Raw genomic sequence first — 15833 nt, 5'->3', positions numbered from 1 at the left:
CTACAATGCCTGGGCATGCTCCTGATGAGGCAGAGTATTGTGTGTGGCCTCCACGTGCCTGTATGACCTCCCTACAATGCCTGAGCATGCTCCTGATGAGGCTGAGTATTGTGTGTGGCCTCCACGAGTGTATTATGACCTCCCTACAACAACTGGGCATGCTCCTGATGACCTGATGAGGCTGAGTATTGTGTGTGGCCTCCACGTGCCTGTATGACCTCCCTACAACGCCTGGACATGCTCCTGATGAGGCTGAGTATTGTGTGTGGCCTCCACGTGCCTGTATGGCCTCCCTACAACGCCTGGGCATGCTCCTGATGAGGCTGAGTATTGTGTGTGGCCTCCACGTGCCTGTATGACCTCCCTGCAACGCCTGGGCATGCTCCTGATGAGGCTGAGTATTGTGTGTGGCCTCCACGTGCCTGTATGACCTCCCTACAACGCCTGGGCATGCTCCTGATGAGGCTGAGTATTGTGTGTGGCCTCCACGTGCCTGTATGACCTCCCTACAACGCCTGGGAATGCTCCTGATGAGGCTGAGTATTGTGTGTGGCCTCCACGTGCCTGTATGACCTCCCTACAACGCCTGGGCATGCTCCTGATGAGACTGAGTATTGTGTGTGGCCTCCACGTGCCTGTATGACCTCCCTACAACGCCTGGGCGTGCTCCTGATGAGGCTGAGTATTGTGTGTGGCCTCCACGTGCCTGTATGACCTCCCTACAACGCCTGGGCGTGCTCCTGATGAGGCTGAGTATTGTGTGTGGCCACCACGTGCCTGTATGACCTCCCTACAACGCCTGGGCATGCTCCTGATGAGGCTGAGTATTGTGTGTGGCCTCCACGTGCCTGTATGACCTCCCTACAACGCCTGGGCATGCTCCTGATGAGGCTGAGTATTGTGTGTGGCCTCCACGTGCCTGTATGACCTCCCTACAACGACTGGGCGTGCTCCTGATGAGGCTGAGTATTGTGTGTGGCCTCCACGTGCCTGTATGACCTCCCTACAACGCCTGGGCGTGCTCCTGATGAGGCTGAGTATTGTGTGTGGCCTCCACGTGCCTGTATGACCTCCCTACAACGCCTGGGCGTGCTCCTGATGAGGCTGAGTATTGTGTGTGGCCTCCACGTGCCTGTATGACCTCCCTACTACGCCTGGGCGTGCTCCTGATGAGGCTGAGTATTGTGTGTGGCCTCCACGTGCCTGTATGACCTCCCTACAATGCCTGGGCATGCTCCTGATGATGCTGAGTATTGTGTGCGGCCTCCACGTGCCTGTATGACCTCCCTACAACGCCTGAGCATGCTCCTGATGAGGCTGAGTATTGTGTGTGGCCTCCACGTGCCTGTATGACCTCCCTACTACGCCTGGGCATGCTCCTGATGAGGCTGAGTATTGTGTGTGGCCTCCACGTGCCTGTATGACCTCCCTACAACGCCTGGGCATGCTCCTGATGAGGCTGAGTATTGTGTGTGGCCTCCACGTGCCTGTATGACCTCCCTACAACGCCTGGGCGTGCTCCTGATGAGGCTGAGTATTGTGTGCGGCCTCCACGTGCCTGTATGACCTCCCTACAACGCCTGGGCGTGCTCCTGATGAGGCTGAGTATTGTGTGTGGCCTCCACGTGCCTGTATGACCTCCCTACAACGCCTGGGCGTGCTCCTGATGAGGCTGAGTATTGTGTGTGGCCTCCACGTGCCTGTATGACCTCCCTACAACGCCTGGGCGTGCTCCTGATGAGGCTGAGTGTTGTGTGTGGCATCCACGTGCCTGTATGACCTCCCTACAACGCCTGGGCGTGCTCCTGATGAGGCTGAGTATTGTGTGTGGCCTCCACGTGCCTGTATGACCTCCCTACAACGCCTGGGCATGCTCCTGATGAGGCTGAGTATTGTGTGTGGCCTCCACGTGCCTGCATGACCTCCGTACAACGCCTGGGCATGCTCCTGATGAGGCTCAGTATTGTGTGTGGCATCCACGTGCCTGTATGACCTCCCTACAACGCTTGGGCATGCTCCTGATGAGGCTGAGTATTGTGTGTGGCCTCCACGTGCCTGTATGACCTCCCTACAACGCCTGGGCATGCTCCTGATGAGGCTGAGTATTGTGTGTGGCCTCCACGTGCCTGTATGACCTCCCTACAACGCCTGGGCATGCTCCTGATGAGGCTGAGTATTGTGTGTGGCCTCCACGTGCCTGTATGACCTCCCTACAACGCCTGGGCATGCTCCTGATGAGGCTGAGTATTGTGTGTGGCCTCCACGTGCCTGTATGACCTCCCTACAATGCCTGGGCGTGCTCCTGATGAGGCTGAGTATTGTGTGTGGCATCCACTTGCCTGTATGACCTCCCTACAACGCCTGGGCGTGCTCCTGATGAGGCTGAGTATTGTGTATGGCCTCCAAGTGCCTGTATGACCTCCCTACAACGCCTGGGCGTGCTCCTGATGAGGCTGAGTATTGTGTGTGGCCTCCACGTGCCTGTATGACCTCCCTACAACGCCTGGGCGTGCTCCTGATGAGGCTGAGTATTGTGTGTGGCCTCCACGTGCCTGTATGACCTCCCTACAACGCCTGGGCGTGCTCCTGATGAGGCTCAGTATTGTGTGTGGCCTCCACGTGCCTGTATGACCTCCCTACAACGCCTGGGCGTGCTCCTGATGAGGCTGAGTATTGTGTGTGGCCTCCACGTGCCTGTATGACCTCCCTACAATGCCTGGGCGTGCTCCTGATGAGGCTGAGTATTGTGTGTGGCCTCCACGTGCCTGTATGACCTCCCTACAACGCCTGGGCATGCTCCTGATGAGGCTCAGTATTGTGTGTGACCTCCACGTGCCTGTATGACCTCCCTACAACGCCTGGGCATGCTCCTGATGAGGCTGAGTATTGTGTGTGGCCTCCACGTGCCTGTATGACCTCCCTACAACGCCTGGGCATGCTCCTAATGAGGCTGAGTATTGTGTGTGGCCTCCACGTGCCTGTATGACCTCCCAACAACGCCTGGGCATGCTCCTGATGAGGCTGAGTATTGTGTGTGGCCTGCACGTGCCTGTATGACCTCTCTACAACGCCTGGGCATGCTCCTGATGAGGCTGAGTATTGTGTGTGGCCTCCACGTGCCTGTATGACCTCCCAACAAAGCCTGGGCATGCTCCTGATGAGGCTGAGTATTGAGTGTGGCCTCCACGTGCCTGTATGGCCTCCCTACAACGCCTGGGCATGCTCCTGATGAGGCTGAGTATTGTGTGTGGCCTCCACGTGCCTGTATGGCCTCCCTACAACGCCTGGGCATGCTCCTGATGAGGCTCAGTATTGTGTGTGGCCTCCACGTGCCTGTATGACCTCCCTACAACGCCTGGGCATGCTCCTGATGAGGCTGAGTATTGTGTGTGGCCTCCACGTGCCTGTATGGCCTCCCTACAACGCCTGGGCATGCTCCTGATGAGGCTGAGTATTGTGTGTGGCCTCCACGTGCCTGTATGACCTCCCTACAACGCCTGGGCATGCTCCTGATGAGGCTGCGTATTGTATGTGGCCTCCACGTGCCTGTATGACCTCCCTACAACGCCTGGGCATGCCCCTGATGAGGCTGAGTATTGTGTGTGGCCTCCACGTGCCTGTATGACCTCCCTACAACATCTGGGCATACTCCTGATGAGGCTGAGTATTGTGTGTGGCCTCCACGTGCCTGAATGACCACCCTACAACGCCTGGGCATGCCCCTGATGAGGCTGCGTATTGTGTGTGGCCTCCACGTGCCTGTATGACCTCCCTACAACGCCTGGGCATGCTCCTGATGAGGCTGAGTATTGTATGTGGCCTCCACGTGCCTGTATGACCTCCCTACAACGCCTGGGCATGCCCCTGATGAGGCTGAGTATTGTGTGTGGCCTCCACGTGCCTGTATGACCTCCCTACAACGCCTGGGCATGCTCCTGATGAGGCTGAGTATTGTGTGTGGCCTCCACGTGCCTGTATGACCTCCCTACAACGCCTGGGCATGCTCCTGATGAGGCTGCGTATTGTATGTGGCCTCCACGTGCCTGTATGACCTCCCTACAACGCCTGGGCATGCCCCTGATGAGGCTGAGTATTGTGTGTGGCCTCCACGTGCCTGAATGACCACCCTACAACGCCTGGGCATGCTCCTGATGAGGCTGAGTATTGTGTGTGGCCACCACGTGCCTGTATGACCTCCCTACAACGCCTGGGCATGCTCCTGATGAGGCTGAGTATTGTGTGTGGCCTCCACGTGCCTGTATGACCTCCCTACAACGCCTGGGCGTGCTCCTGATGAGGCTGAGTATTGTGTGTGGCCTACACGTGCCTGTATGACCTCCCTACAACGCCTGGGCATGCTCCTGATGAGGCTGAGTATTGTGTGTGGCCTCCACGTGCCTGTATGACCTCCCTACAACGCCTGGGCGTGCTCCTGATGAGGCTGAGTATTGTGTGTGGCCTCCACGTGCCTGTATGACCTCCCTACAACGCCTGGGCGTGCTCCTGATGAGGCTGAGTATTGTGTGTGGCCTCCACGTGCCTGTATGACCTCCCTAAAACGCCTGGGCGTGCTCCTGATGAGGCTGAGTATTGTGTGTGGCCTCCACGTGCCTGTATGACCTCCCTACTACGCCTGGGCGTGCTCCTGATGAGGCTGAGTATTGTGTGTGGCCTCCACGTGCCTGTATGACCTCCCTACAATGCCTGGGCATGCTCCTGATGATGCTGAGTATTGTGTGCGGCCTCCACGTGCCTGTATGACCTCCCTACAACGCCTGAGCATGCTCCTGATGAGGCTGAGTATTGTGTGTGGCCTCCACGTGCCTGTATGACCTCCCTACAACGCCTGGGCATGCTCCTGATGAGGCTGAGTATTGTGTGTGGCCTCCACGTGCCTGTATGACCTCCCTACTACGCCTGGGCATGCTCCTGATGAGGCTGAGTATTGTGTGTGGCCTCCACGTGCCTGTATGACCTCCCTACAACGCCTGGGCATGCTCCTGATGAGGCTGAGTATTGTGTGTGGCCTCCACGTGCCTGTATGACCTCCCTACAACGCCTGGTCGTGCTCCTGATGAGGCTGAGTATTGTGTGCGGCCTCCACGTGCCTGTATAACCTCCCTACAACGCCTGGGCGTGCTCCTGATGAGGCTGAGTATTGTGTGTGGCCTCCACGTGCCTGTATGACCTCCCTACAACGCCTGGGCGTGCTCCTGATGAGGCTGAGTATTGTGTGTGGCCTCCACGTGCCTGTATGACCTCCCTACAACGCCTGGGCGTGCTCCTGATGAGGCTGAGTATTGTGTGTGGCATCCACGTGCCTGTATGACCTCCCTACAACGCCTGGGCGTGCTCCTGATGAGGCTGAGTATTGTGTGTGGCCTCCACGTGCCTGTATGACCTCCCTACAACGCCTGGGCATGCTCCTGATGAGGCTGAGTATTGTGTGTGGCCTCCACGTGCCTGTATGACCTCCGTACAACGCCTGGGCATGCTCCTGATGAGGCTCAGTATTGTGTGTGGCATCCACGTGCCTGTATGACCTCCCTACAACGCCTGGGCATGCTCCTGATGAGGCTGAGTATTGTGTGTGGCCTCCACGTGCCTGTATGACCTCCCTACAACGCCTGGGCATGCTCCTGATGAGGCTGAGTATTGTGTGTGGCCTCCACGTGCCTGTATGACCTCCCTACAACGCCTGGGCATGCTCCTGATGAGGCTGAGTATTGTGTGTGGCCTCCACGTGCCTGTATGACCTCCCTACAACGCCTGGGCATGCTCCTGATGAGGCTGAGTATTGTGTGTGGCCTCCACGTGCCTGTATGACCTCCCTACAACGCCTGGGCGTGCTCCTGATGAGGCTGAGTATTGTGTGTGGCCTCCAAGTGCCTGTATGACCTCCCTACAACGCCTGGGCGTGCTCCTGATGAGGCTGAGTATTGTGTGTGGCCTCCACGTGCCTGTATGACCTCCCTACAACGCCTGGGCGTGCTCCTGATGAGGCTGAGTATTGTGTGTGGCCTCCACTGCCTGTATGACCTCCCTACAACGCCTGGGCGTGCTCCTGATGAGGCTGAGTATTGTGTGTGGCCACCACGTGCCTGTATGACCTCCCTACAACGCCTGGGCGTGCTCCTGATGAGGCTGAGTATTGTGTGTGGCCTCCACGTGCCTGTATGACCTCCCTACAATGCCTGGGCGTGCTCCTGATGAGGCTGAGTATTGTGTGTGGCCTCCACGTGCCTGTATGACCTCCCTACAACGCCTGGGCATGCTCCTGATGAGGCTCAGTATTGTGTGTGACCTCCACGTGCCTGTATGACCTCCCTACAACGCCTGGGCATGCTCCTGATGAGGCTGAGTATTGTGTGTGGCCTCCACGTGCCTGTATGACCTCCCTACAACGCCTGGGCATGCTCCTGATGAGGCTGAGTATTGTGTGTGGCCTCCACGTGCCTGTATGACCTCCCAACAACGCCTGGGCATGCTCCTGATGAGGCTGAGTATTGTGTGTGGCCTGCACGTGCCTGTATGACCTCTCTACAACGCCTGGGCATGCTCCTGATGAGGCTGAGTATTGTGTGTGGCCTCCACGTGCCTGTATGACCTCCCAACAACGCCTGGGCATGCTCCAGATGAGGCTGAGTATTGAGTGTGGCCTCCACGTGCCTGTATGGCCTCCCTACAACGCCTGGGCATGCTCCTGATGAGGCTGAGTATTGTGTGTGGCCTCCACGTGCCTGTATGGCCTCCCTACAACGCCTGGGCATGCTCCTGATGAGGCTCAGTATTGTGTGTGGCCTCCAAGTGCCTGTATGACCTCCCTACAACGCCTGGGCATGCTCCTGATGAGGCTGAGTATTGTGTGTGGCCTCCACGTGCCTGTATGACCTCTCTACAACGCCTGGGCATGCTCCTGATGAGGCTGAGTATTGTGTGTGGCCTCCACGTGCCTGTATGACCTCCCTACAACGCCTGGGCGTGCTCCTGATGAGGCTGAGTATTGTGTGTGGCCTCCACGTGCCTGTATGACCTCCCTACAACGCCTGGGCGTGCTCCTGATGAGGCTGAGTATTGTGTGTGGCCTCCACGTGCCTGTATGACCTCCCTACAACGCCTGGGCGTGCTCCTGATGAGGCTGAGTATTGTGTGTGGCCTCCACGTGCCTGTATGACCTCCCTAAAACGCCTGGGCGTGCTCCTGATGAGGCTGAGTATTGTGTGTGGCCTCCACGTGCCTGTATGACCTCCCTACTACGCCTGGGCGTGCTCCTGATGAGGCTGAGTATTGTGTGTGGCCTCCACGTGCCTGTATGACCTCCCTACAATGCCTGGGCATGCTCCTGATGATGCTGAGTATTGTGTGCGGCCTCCACGTGCCTGTATGACCTCCCTACAACGCCTGAGCATGCTCCTGATGAGGCTGAGTATTGTGTGTGGCCTCCACGTGCCTGTATGACCTCCCTACAACGCCTGGGCATGCTCCTGATGAGGCTGAGTATTGTGTGTGGCCTCCACGTGCCTGTATGACCTCCCTACTACGCCTGGGCATGCTCCTGATGAGGCTGAGTATTGTGTGTGGCCTCCACGTGCCTGTATGACCTCCCTACAACGCCTGGGCATGCTCCTGATGAGGCTGAGTATTGTGTGTGGCCTCCACGTGCCTGTATGACCTCCCTACAACGCCTGGGCGTGCTCCTGATGAGGCTGAGTATTGTGTGCGGCCTCCACGTGCCTGTATGACCTCCCTACAACGCCTGGGCGTGCTCCTGATGAGGCTGAGTATTGTGTGTGGCCTCCACGTGCCTGTATGACCTCCCTACAACGCCTGGGCGTGCTCCTGATGAGGCTGAGTATTGTGTGTGGCCTCCACGTGCCTGTATGACCTCCCTACAACGCCTGGGCGTGCTCCTGATGAGGCTGAGTATTGTGTGTGGCCTCCACGTGCCTGTATGACCTCCCTACAACGCCTGGGCATGCTCCTGATGAGGCTGAGTATTGTGTGTGGCATCCACGTGCCTGTATGACCTCCCTACAACGCCTGGGCGTGCTCCTGATGAGGCTGAGTATTGTGTGTGGCCTCCACGTGCCTGTATGACCTCCCTACAACGCCTGGGCATGCTCCTGATGAGGCTGAGTATTGTGTGTGGCCTCCACGTGCCTGTATGACCTCCGTACAACGCCTGGGCATGCTCCTGATGAGGCTCAGTATTGTGTGTGGCATCCACGTGCCTGTATGACCTCCCTACAACGCCTGGGCATGCTCCTGATGAGGCTGAGTATTGTGTGTGGCCTCCACGTGCCTGTATGACCTCCCTACAACGCCTGGGCATGCTCCTGATGAGGCTGAGTATTGTGTGTGGCCTCCACGTGCCTGTATGACCTCCCTACAACGCCTGGGCATGCTCCTGATGAGGCTGAGTATTGTGTGTGGCCTCCACGTGCCTGTATGACCTCCCTACAACGCCTGGGCATGCTCCTGATGAGGCTGAGTATTGTGTGTGGCCTCCACGTGCCTGTATGACCTCCCTACAACGCCTGGGCGTGCTCCTGATGAGGCTGAGTATTGTGTGTGGCATCCACTTGCCTGTATGACCTCCCTACAACGCCTGGGCGTGCTCCTGATGAGGCTGAGTATTGTGTGTGGCCTCCAAGTGCCTGTATGACCTCCCTACAACGCCTGGGCGTGCTCCTGATGAGGCTGAGTATTGTGTGTGGCCTCCACGTGCCTGTATGACCTCCCTACAACGCCTGGGCGTGCTCCTGATGAGGCTGAGTATTGTGTGTGGCCTCCACGTGCCTGTATGACCTCCCTACAACGCCTGGGCGTGCTCCTGATGAGGCTGAGTATTGTGTGTGGCCACCACGTGCCTGTATGACCTCCCTACAACGCCTGGGCGTGCTCCTGATGAGGCTGAGTATTGTGTGTGGCCTCCACGTGCCTGTATGACCTCCCTACAATGCCTGGGCATGCTCCTGATGAGGCTGAGTATTGTGTGTGGCCTCCACGTGCCTGTATGACCTCCCTACAACGCCTGGGCATGCTCCTGATGAGGCTCAGTATTGTGTGTGACCTCCACGTGCCTGTATGACCTCCCTACAACGCCTGGGCATGCTCCTGATGAGGCTGAGTATTGTGTGTGGCCTCCACGTGCCTGTATGACCTCCCTACAACGCCTGGGCATGCTCCTGATGAGGCTGAGTATTGTGTGTGGCCTCCACGTGCCTGTATGACCTCCCAACAACGCCTGGGTATGCTCCTGATGAGGCTGAGTATTGTGTGTGGCCTGCACGTGCCTGTATGACCTCTCTACAACGCCTGGGCATGCTCCTGATGAGGCTGAGTATTGTGTGTGGCCTCCACGTGCCTGTATGACCTCCCAACAACGCCTGGGCATGCTCCTGATGAGGCTGAGTATTGTGTGTGGCCTCCACGTGCCTGTATGACCTCCCTACAACGCCTGGGCATGCTCCTGATGAGGCTGAGTATTGTGTGTGGCCTCCACGTGCCTGTATGACCTCCCTACAACGCCTGGGCATGCTCCTGATGAGGCTGCGTATTGTATGTGGCCTCCACGTGCCTGTATGACCTCCCTACAATGCCTGGGCATGCCCCTGATGAGGCTGAGTATTGTGTGTGGCCTCCACGTGCCTGAATGACCTCCCTACAACGCCTGGGCGTGCTCCTGATGAGGCTGAGTATTGTGTGTGGCCTCCACGTGCCTGTATGACCCCCCTACAACGCCTGGGCATGCTCCTGATGAGGCTGAGTATTGTGTGTGGCCTCCACGTGCCTGTATGACCCCCCTACAACGCCTGGGCATGCTCCTGATGAGGCTGAGTATTGTGTGTGGCCTTCACGTGCCTGTATGACCTCCCTACAACGCCTGGGCATGCTCCTGATGAGGCTGAGTATTGTGTGTGGCCTCCACGTGCCTGTATGACCTCCCTACTACGCCTGGGCATGCTCCTGATGAGGCTGAGTATTGTGTGTGGCCTCCACGTGCCTGTATGACCTCCCTACAACGCCTGGGCATGCTCCTGATGAGGCTGAGTATTGTGTGTGGCCTCCACGTGCCTGTATGACCTCCCTACAACGCCTGGTCGTGCTCCTGATGAGGCTGAGTATTGTGTGCGGCCTCCACGTGCCTGTATAACCTCCCTACAACGCCTGGGCGTGCTCCTGATGAGGCTGAGTATTGTGTGTGGCCTCCACGTGCCTGTATGACCTCCCTACAACGCCTGGGCGTGCTCCTGATGAGGCTGAGTATTGTGTGTGGCCTCCACGTGCCTGTATGACCTCCCTACAACGCCTGGGCGTGCTCCTGATGAGGCTGAGTATTGTGTGTGGCATCCACGTGCCTGTATGACCTCCCTACAACGCCTGGGCGTGCTCCTGATGAGGCTGAGTATTGTGTGTGGCCTCCACGTGCCTGTATGACCTCCCTACAACGCCTGGGCATGCTCCTGATGAGGCTGAGTATTGTGTGTGGCCTCCACGTGTCTGTATGACCTCCCTACAACGCCTGGGCATGCTCCTGATGAGGCTGAGTATTGTGTGTGGCCTCCACGTGCCTGTATGACCTCCGTACAACGCCTGGGCATGCTCCTGATGAGGCTCAGTATTGTGTGTGGCATCCACGTGCCTGTATGACCTCCCTACAACGCCTGGGCATGCTCCTGATGAGGCTGAGTATTGTGTGTGGCCTCCACGTGCCTGTATGACCTCCCTACAACGCCTGGGCATGCTCCTGATGAGGCTGAGTATTGTGTGTGGCCTCCACGTGCCTGTATGACCTCCCTACAACGCCTGGGCATGCTCCTGATGAGGCTGAGTATTGTGTGTGGCCTCCACGTGCCTGTATGACCTCCCTACAACGCCTGGGCATGCTCCTGATGAGGCTGAGTATTGTGTGTGGCCTCCACGTGCCTGTATGACCTCCCTACAACGCCTGGGCGTGCTCCTGATGAGGCTGAGTATTGTGTGTGGCATCCACTTGCCTGTATGACCTCCCTACAACGCCTGGGCGTGCTCCTGATGAGGCTGAGTATTGTGTGTGGCCTCCAAGTGCCTGTATGACCTCCCTACAACGCCTGGGCGTGCTCCTGATGAGGCTGAGTATTGTGTGTGGCCTCCACGTGCCTGTATGACCTCCCTACAACGCCTGGGCGTGCTCCTGATGAGGCTGAGTATTGTGTGTGGCCTCCACTGCCTGTATGACCTCCCTACAACGCCTGGGCGTGCTCCTGATGAGGCTGAGTATTGTGTGTGGCCACCACGTGCCTGTATGACCTCCCTACAACGCCTGGGCGTGCTCCTGATGAGGCTGAGTATTGTGTGTGGCCTCCACGTGCCTGTATGACCTCCCTACAATGCCTGGGCATACTCCTGATGAGGCTGAGTATTGTGTGTGGCCTCCACGTGCCTGTATGACCTCCCAACAACGCCTGGGCATGCTCCTGATGAGGCTGAGTATTGTGTGTGGCCTCCACGTGCCTGTATGACCTCCCAACAACGCCTGGGCATGCTCCTGATGAGGCTGAGTATTGTGTGTGGCCTGCACGTGCCTGTATGACCTCTCTACAACGCCTGGGCATGCTCCTGATGAGGCTGAGTATTGTGTGTGGCCTCCACGTGCCTGTATGACCTCCCAACAACGCCTGGGCATGCTCCAGATGAGGCTGAGTATTGAGTGTGGCCTCCACGTGCCTGTATGGCCTCCCTACAACGCCTGGGCATGCTCCTGATGAGGCTGAGTATTGTGTGTGGCCTCCACGTGCCTGTATGGCCTCCCTACAACGCCTGGGCATGCTCCTGATGAGGCTCAGTATTGTGTGTGGCCTCCAAGTGCCTGTATGATCTCCCTACAACGCCTGGGCATGCTCCTGATGAGGCTGAGTATTGTGTGTGGCCTCCACGTGCCTGTATGACCTCTCTACAACGCCTGGGCATGCTCCTGATGAGGCTGAGTATTGTGTGTGGCCTCCACGTGCCTGTATGACCTCCCTACAACGCCTGGGCGTGCTCCTGATGAGGCTGAGTATTGTGTGTGGCCTCCACGTGCCTGTATGACCTCCCTACAACGCCTGGGCGTGCTCCTGATGAGGCTGAGTATTGTGTGTGGCCTCCACGTGCCTGTATGACCTCCCTACAACGCCTGGGCGTGCTCCTGATGAGGCTGAGTATTGTGTGTGGCCTCCACGTGCCTGTATGACCTCCCTAAAACGCCTGGGCGTGCTCCTGATGAGGCTGAGTATTGTGTGTGGCCTTCACGTGCCTGTATGACCTCCCTACTACGCCTGGGCGTGCTCCTGATGAGGCTGAGTATTGTGTGTGGCCTCCACGTGCCTGTATGACCTCCCTACAACGCCTGGGCGTGCTCCTGATGAGGCTGAGTATTGTGTGTGGCATCCACGTGCCTGTATGACCTCCCTACAACGCCTGGGCGTGCTCCTGATGAGGCTGAGTATTGTGTGTGGCCTCCACGTGCCTGTATGACCTCCCTACAACGCCTGGGCATGCTCCTGATGAGGCTGAGTATTGTGTGTGGCCTCCACGTGCCTGTATGACCTCCGTACAACGCCTGGGCATGCTCCTGATGAGGCTCAGTATTGTGTGTGGCATCCACGTGCCTGTATGACCTCCCTACAACGCCTGGGCATGCTCCTGATGAGGCTGAGTATTGTGTGTGGCCTCCACGTGCCTGTATGACCTCCCTACAACGCCTGGGCATGCTCCTGATGAGGCTGAGTATTGTGTGTGGCCTCCACGTGCCTGTATGACCTCCCTACAACGCCTGGGCATGCTCCTGATGAGGCTGAGTATTGTGTGTGGCCTCCACGTGCCTGTATGACCTCCCTACAACGCCTGGGCATGCTCCTGATGAGGCTGAGTATTGTGTGTGGCCTCCACGTGCCTGTATGACCTCCCTACAACGCCTGGGCGTGCTCCTGATGAGGCTGAGTATTGTGTGTGGCATCCACTTGCCTGTATGACCTCCCTACAACGCCTGGGCGTGCTCCTGATGAGGCTGAGTATTGTGTGTGGCCTCCAAGTGCCTGTATGACCTCCCTACAACGCCTGGGCGTGCTCCTGATGAGGCTGAGTATTGTGTGTGGCCTCCACGTGCCTGTATGACCTCCCTACAACGCCTGGGCGTGCTCCTGATGAGGCTGAGTATTGTGTGTGGCCTCCATGTGCCTGTATGACCTCCCTACAACGCCTGGGCGTGCTCCTGATGAGGCTGAGTATTGTGTGTGGCCACCACGTGCCTGTATGACCTCCCTACAACGCCTGGGCGTGCTCCTGATGAGGCTGAGTATTGTGTGTGGCCTCCACGTGCCTGTATGACCTCCCTACAATGCCTGGGCATGCTCCTGATGAGGCTGAGTATTGTGTGTGGCCTCCACGTGCCTGTATGACCTCCCTACAACGCCTGGGCATGCTCCTGATGAGGCTCAGTATTGTGTGTGACCTCCACGTGCCTGTATGACCTCCCTACAACGCCTGGGCATGCTCCTGATGAGGCTGAGTATTGTGTGTGGCCTCCACGTGCCTGTATGACCTCCCTACAACGCCTGGACATGCTCCTGATGAGGCTGAGTATTGTGTGTGGCCTCCACGTGCCTGTATGACCTCCCAACAACGCCTGGGTATGCTCCTGATGAGGCTGAGTATTGTGTGTGGCCTGCACGTGCCTGTATGACCTCTCTACAACGCCTGGGCATGCTCCTGATGAGGCTGAGTATTGTGTGTGGCCTCCACGTGCCTGTATGACCTCCCAACAACGCCTGGGCATGCTCCTGATGAGGCTGAGTATTGAGTGTGGCCTCCACGTGCCTGTATGGCCTCCCTACAACGCCTGGGCATGCTCCTGATGAGGCTGAGTATTGTGTGTGGCCTCCACGTGCCTGTATGGCCTCCCTACAACGCCTGGGCATGCTCCTGATGAGGCTCAGTATTGTGTGTGGCCTCCACGTGCCTGTATGACCTCCCTACAACGCCTGGGCATGCTCCTGATGAGGCTGAGTATTGTGTGTGGCCTCCACGTGCCTGTATGGCCTCCCTACAACGCCTGGGCATGCTCCTGATGAGGCTGAGTATTGTGTGTGGCCTCCACGTGCCTGTATGACCTCCCTACAACGCCTGGGCATGCTCCTGATGAGGCTGAGTATTGTGTGTGGCCTCCACGTGCCTGTATGACCTCCCTACAACGCCTGGGCATGCTCCTGATGAGGCTGCGTATTGTATGTGGCCTCCACGTGCCTGTATGACCTCCCTACAACGCCTGGGCATGCTCCTGATGAGGCTGCGTATTGTATGTGGCCTCCACGTGCCTGTATGACCTCCCTACAATGCCTGGGCATGCCCCTGATGAGGCTGAGTATTGTGTGTGGCCTCCACGTGCCTGAATGACCTCCCTACAACGCCTGGGCGTGCTCCTGATGAGGCTGAGTATTGTGTGTGGCCTCCACGTGCCTGTATGACCCCCCTACAACGCCTGGGCATGCTCCTGATGAGGCTGAGTATTGTGTGTGGCCTCCACGTGCCTGTATGACCCCCCTACAACGCCTGGGCATGCTCCTGATGAGGCTGAGTATTGTGTGTGGCCTTCACGTGCCTGTATGACCTCCCTACAACGCCTGGGCATGCTCCTGATGAGGCTGAGTATTGTGTGTGGCCTCCACGTGCCTGTATGACCTCCCTACAACGCCTGGGCATGCTCCTGATGAGTCTGATTATTGTGTGTGGCCTCCACGTGCCTGTATGACCTCCCTACAACACCTGGGCATGCTCCTGATGAGGCTGAGTATTGTGTGTGGCCTCCACGTGCCTGTATGACCTCCCTACAACGCCCGGGCATGCTCCTGATGAGGCTGAGTATTGTGTGTGGCCTCCACGTGCCTGTATGACCTCCCTACAACGCCCGGTCGTGCTCCTGATGAGGCTGAGTATTGTGTGTGGCCTCCACGTGCCTGTATGACCTCCCTACAACGCCTGGGCATGCTCCTGATGAGGCTCAGTATTGTGTGTGGCATCCACGTGCCTGTATGACCTCCCTACAACGCCTGGGCATGCTCCTGATGAGGCTGAGTATTGTGTGTGGCCTCCACATGCCTGTATGACCTCCCTACAACGCCTGGGCATGCTCCTGATGAGGCTGAGTATTGTGTGTGGCCTCCATGTGCCTGTATGACCTCCCTACAATGCCTGGGCGTGCTCCTGATGAGGCTGAGTATTGTGTGTGGCCTCCACGTGCCTGTATGACCTCCCTACAACGCCTGGGCATGCTCCTGATGAGGCTGAGTATTGTGTGTGGCCTCCAAGTGCCTGTATGACCTCCCTACAACGCCTGGGCATGCTCCTGATGAGGCTGAGTATTGTGTGTGGCCTTCACGTGCCTGTATGACCTCCCTACAACACCTGGGCGTGCTCCTGATGAGGCTCAGTATTGTGTGTGGCCTCCACGTGCCTGTATGACCTCCCTACAACGCCTGGGCATGCTCCTGATGAGGCTGAGTATTGTGTGTGGCCTCCACGTGTCTGTATGGCCTCCCTACAACGCCTGGGCATGCTCCTGATGAGGCTGAGTATTGTGTGTGGCCTCCACGTGCCTGTATGACCTCCCTACAACGCCTGGGCATGCTCCTGATGAGGCTGCGTATTGTATGTGGCCTCCACGTGCCTGTATGACCTCCCTACAATGCCTGGGCATGCCCCTGATGAGGCTGAGTATTGTGTGTGGCCTCCACGTGCCTGAATGACCTCCCTACAACGCCTGGGCGTGCTCCTGATGAGGCTGAGTATTGTGTGTGGCCTCCACGTGCCTGTAT

The sequence above is a fragment of the Phyllobates terribilis genome, unplaced genomic scaffold (assembly GCF_046119375.1).
Source record: "Phyllobates terribilis strain yellow unplaced genomic scaffold, ASM4611937v1 Scaffold_11__3_contigs__length_659146591, whole genome shotgun sequence".
NCBI classification, from domain to species: Eukaryota; Metazoa; Chordata; class Amphibia; order Anura; family Dendrobatidae; genus Phyllobates; species Phyllobates terribilis.
The sequence above is the reverse complement of the archived record's forward strand: the minus strand, read 5'-3'. Positions refer to the sequence as shown.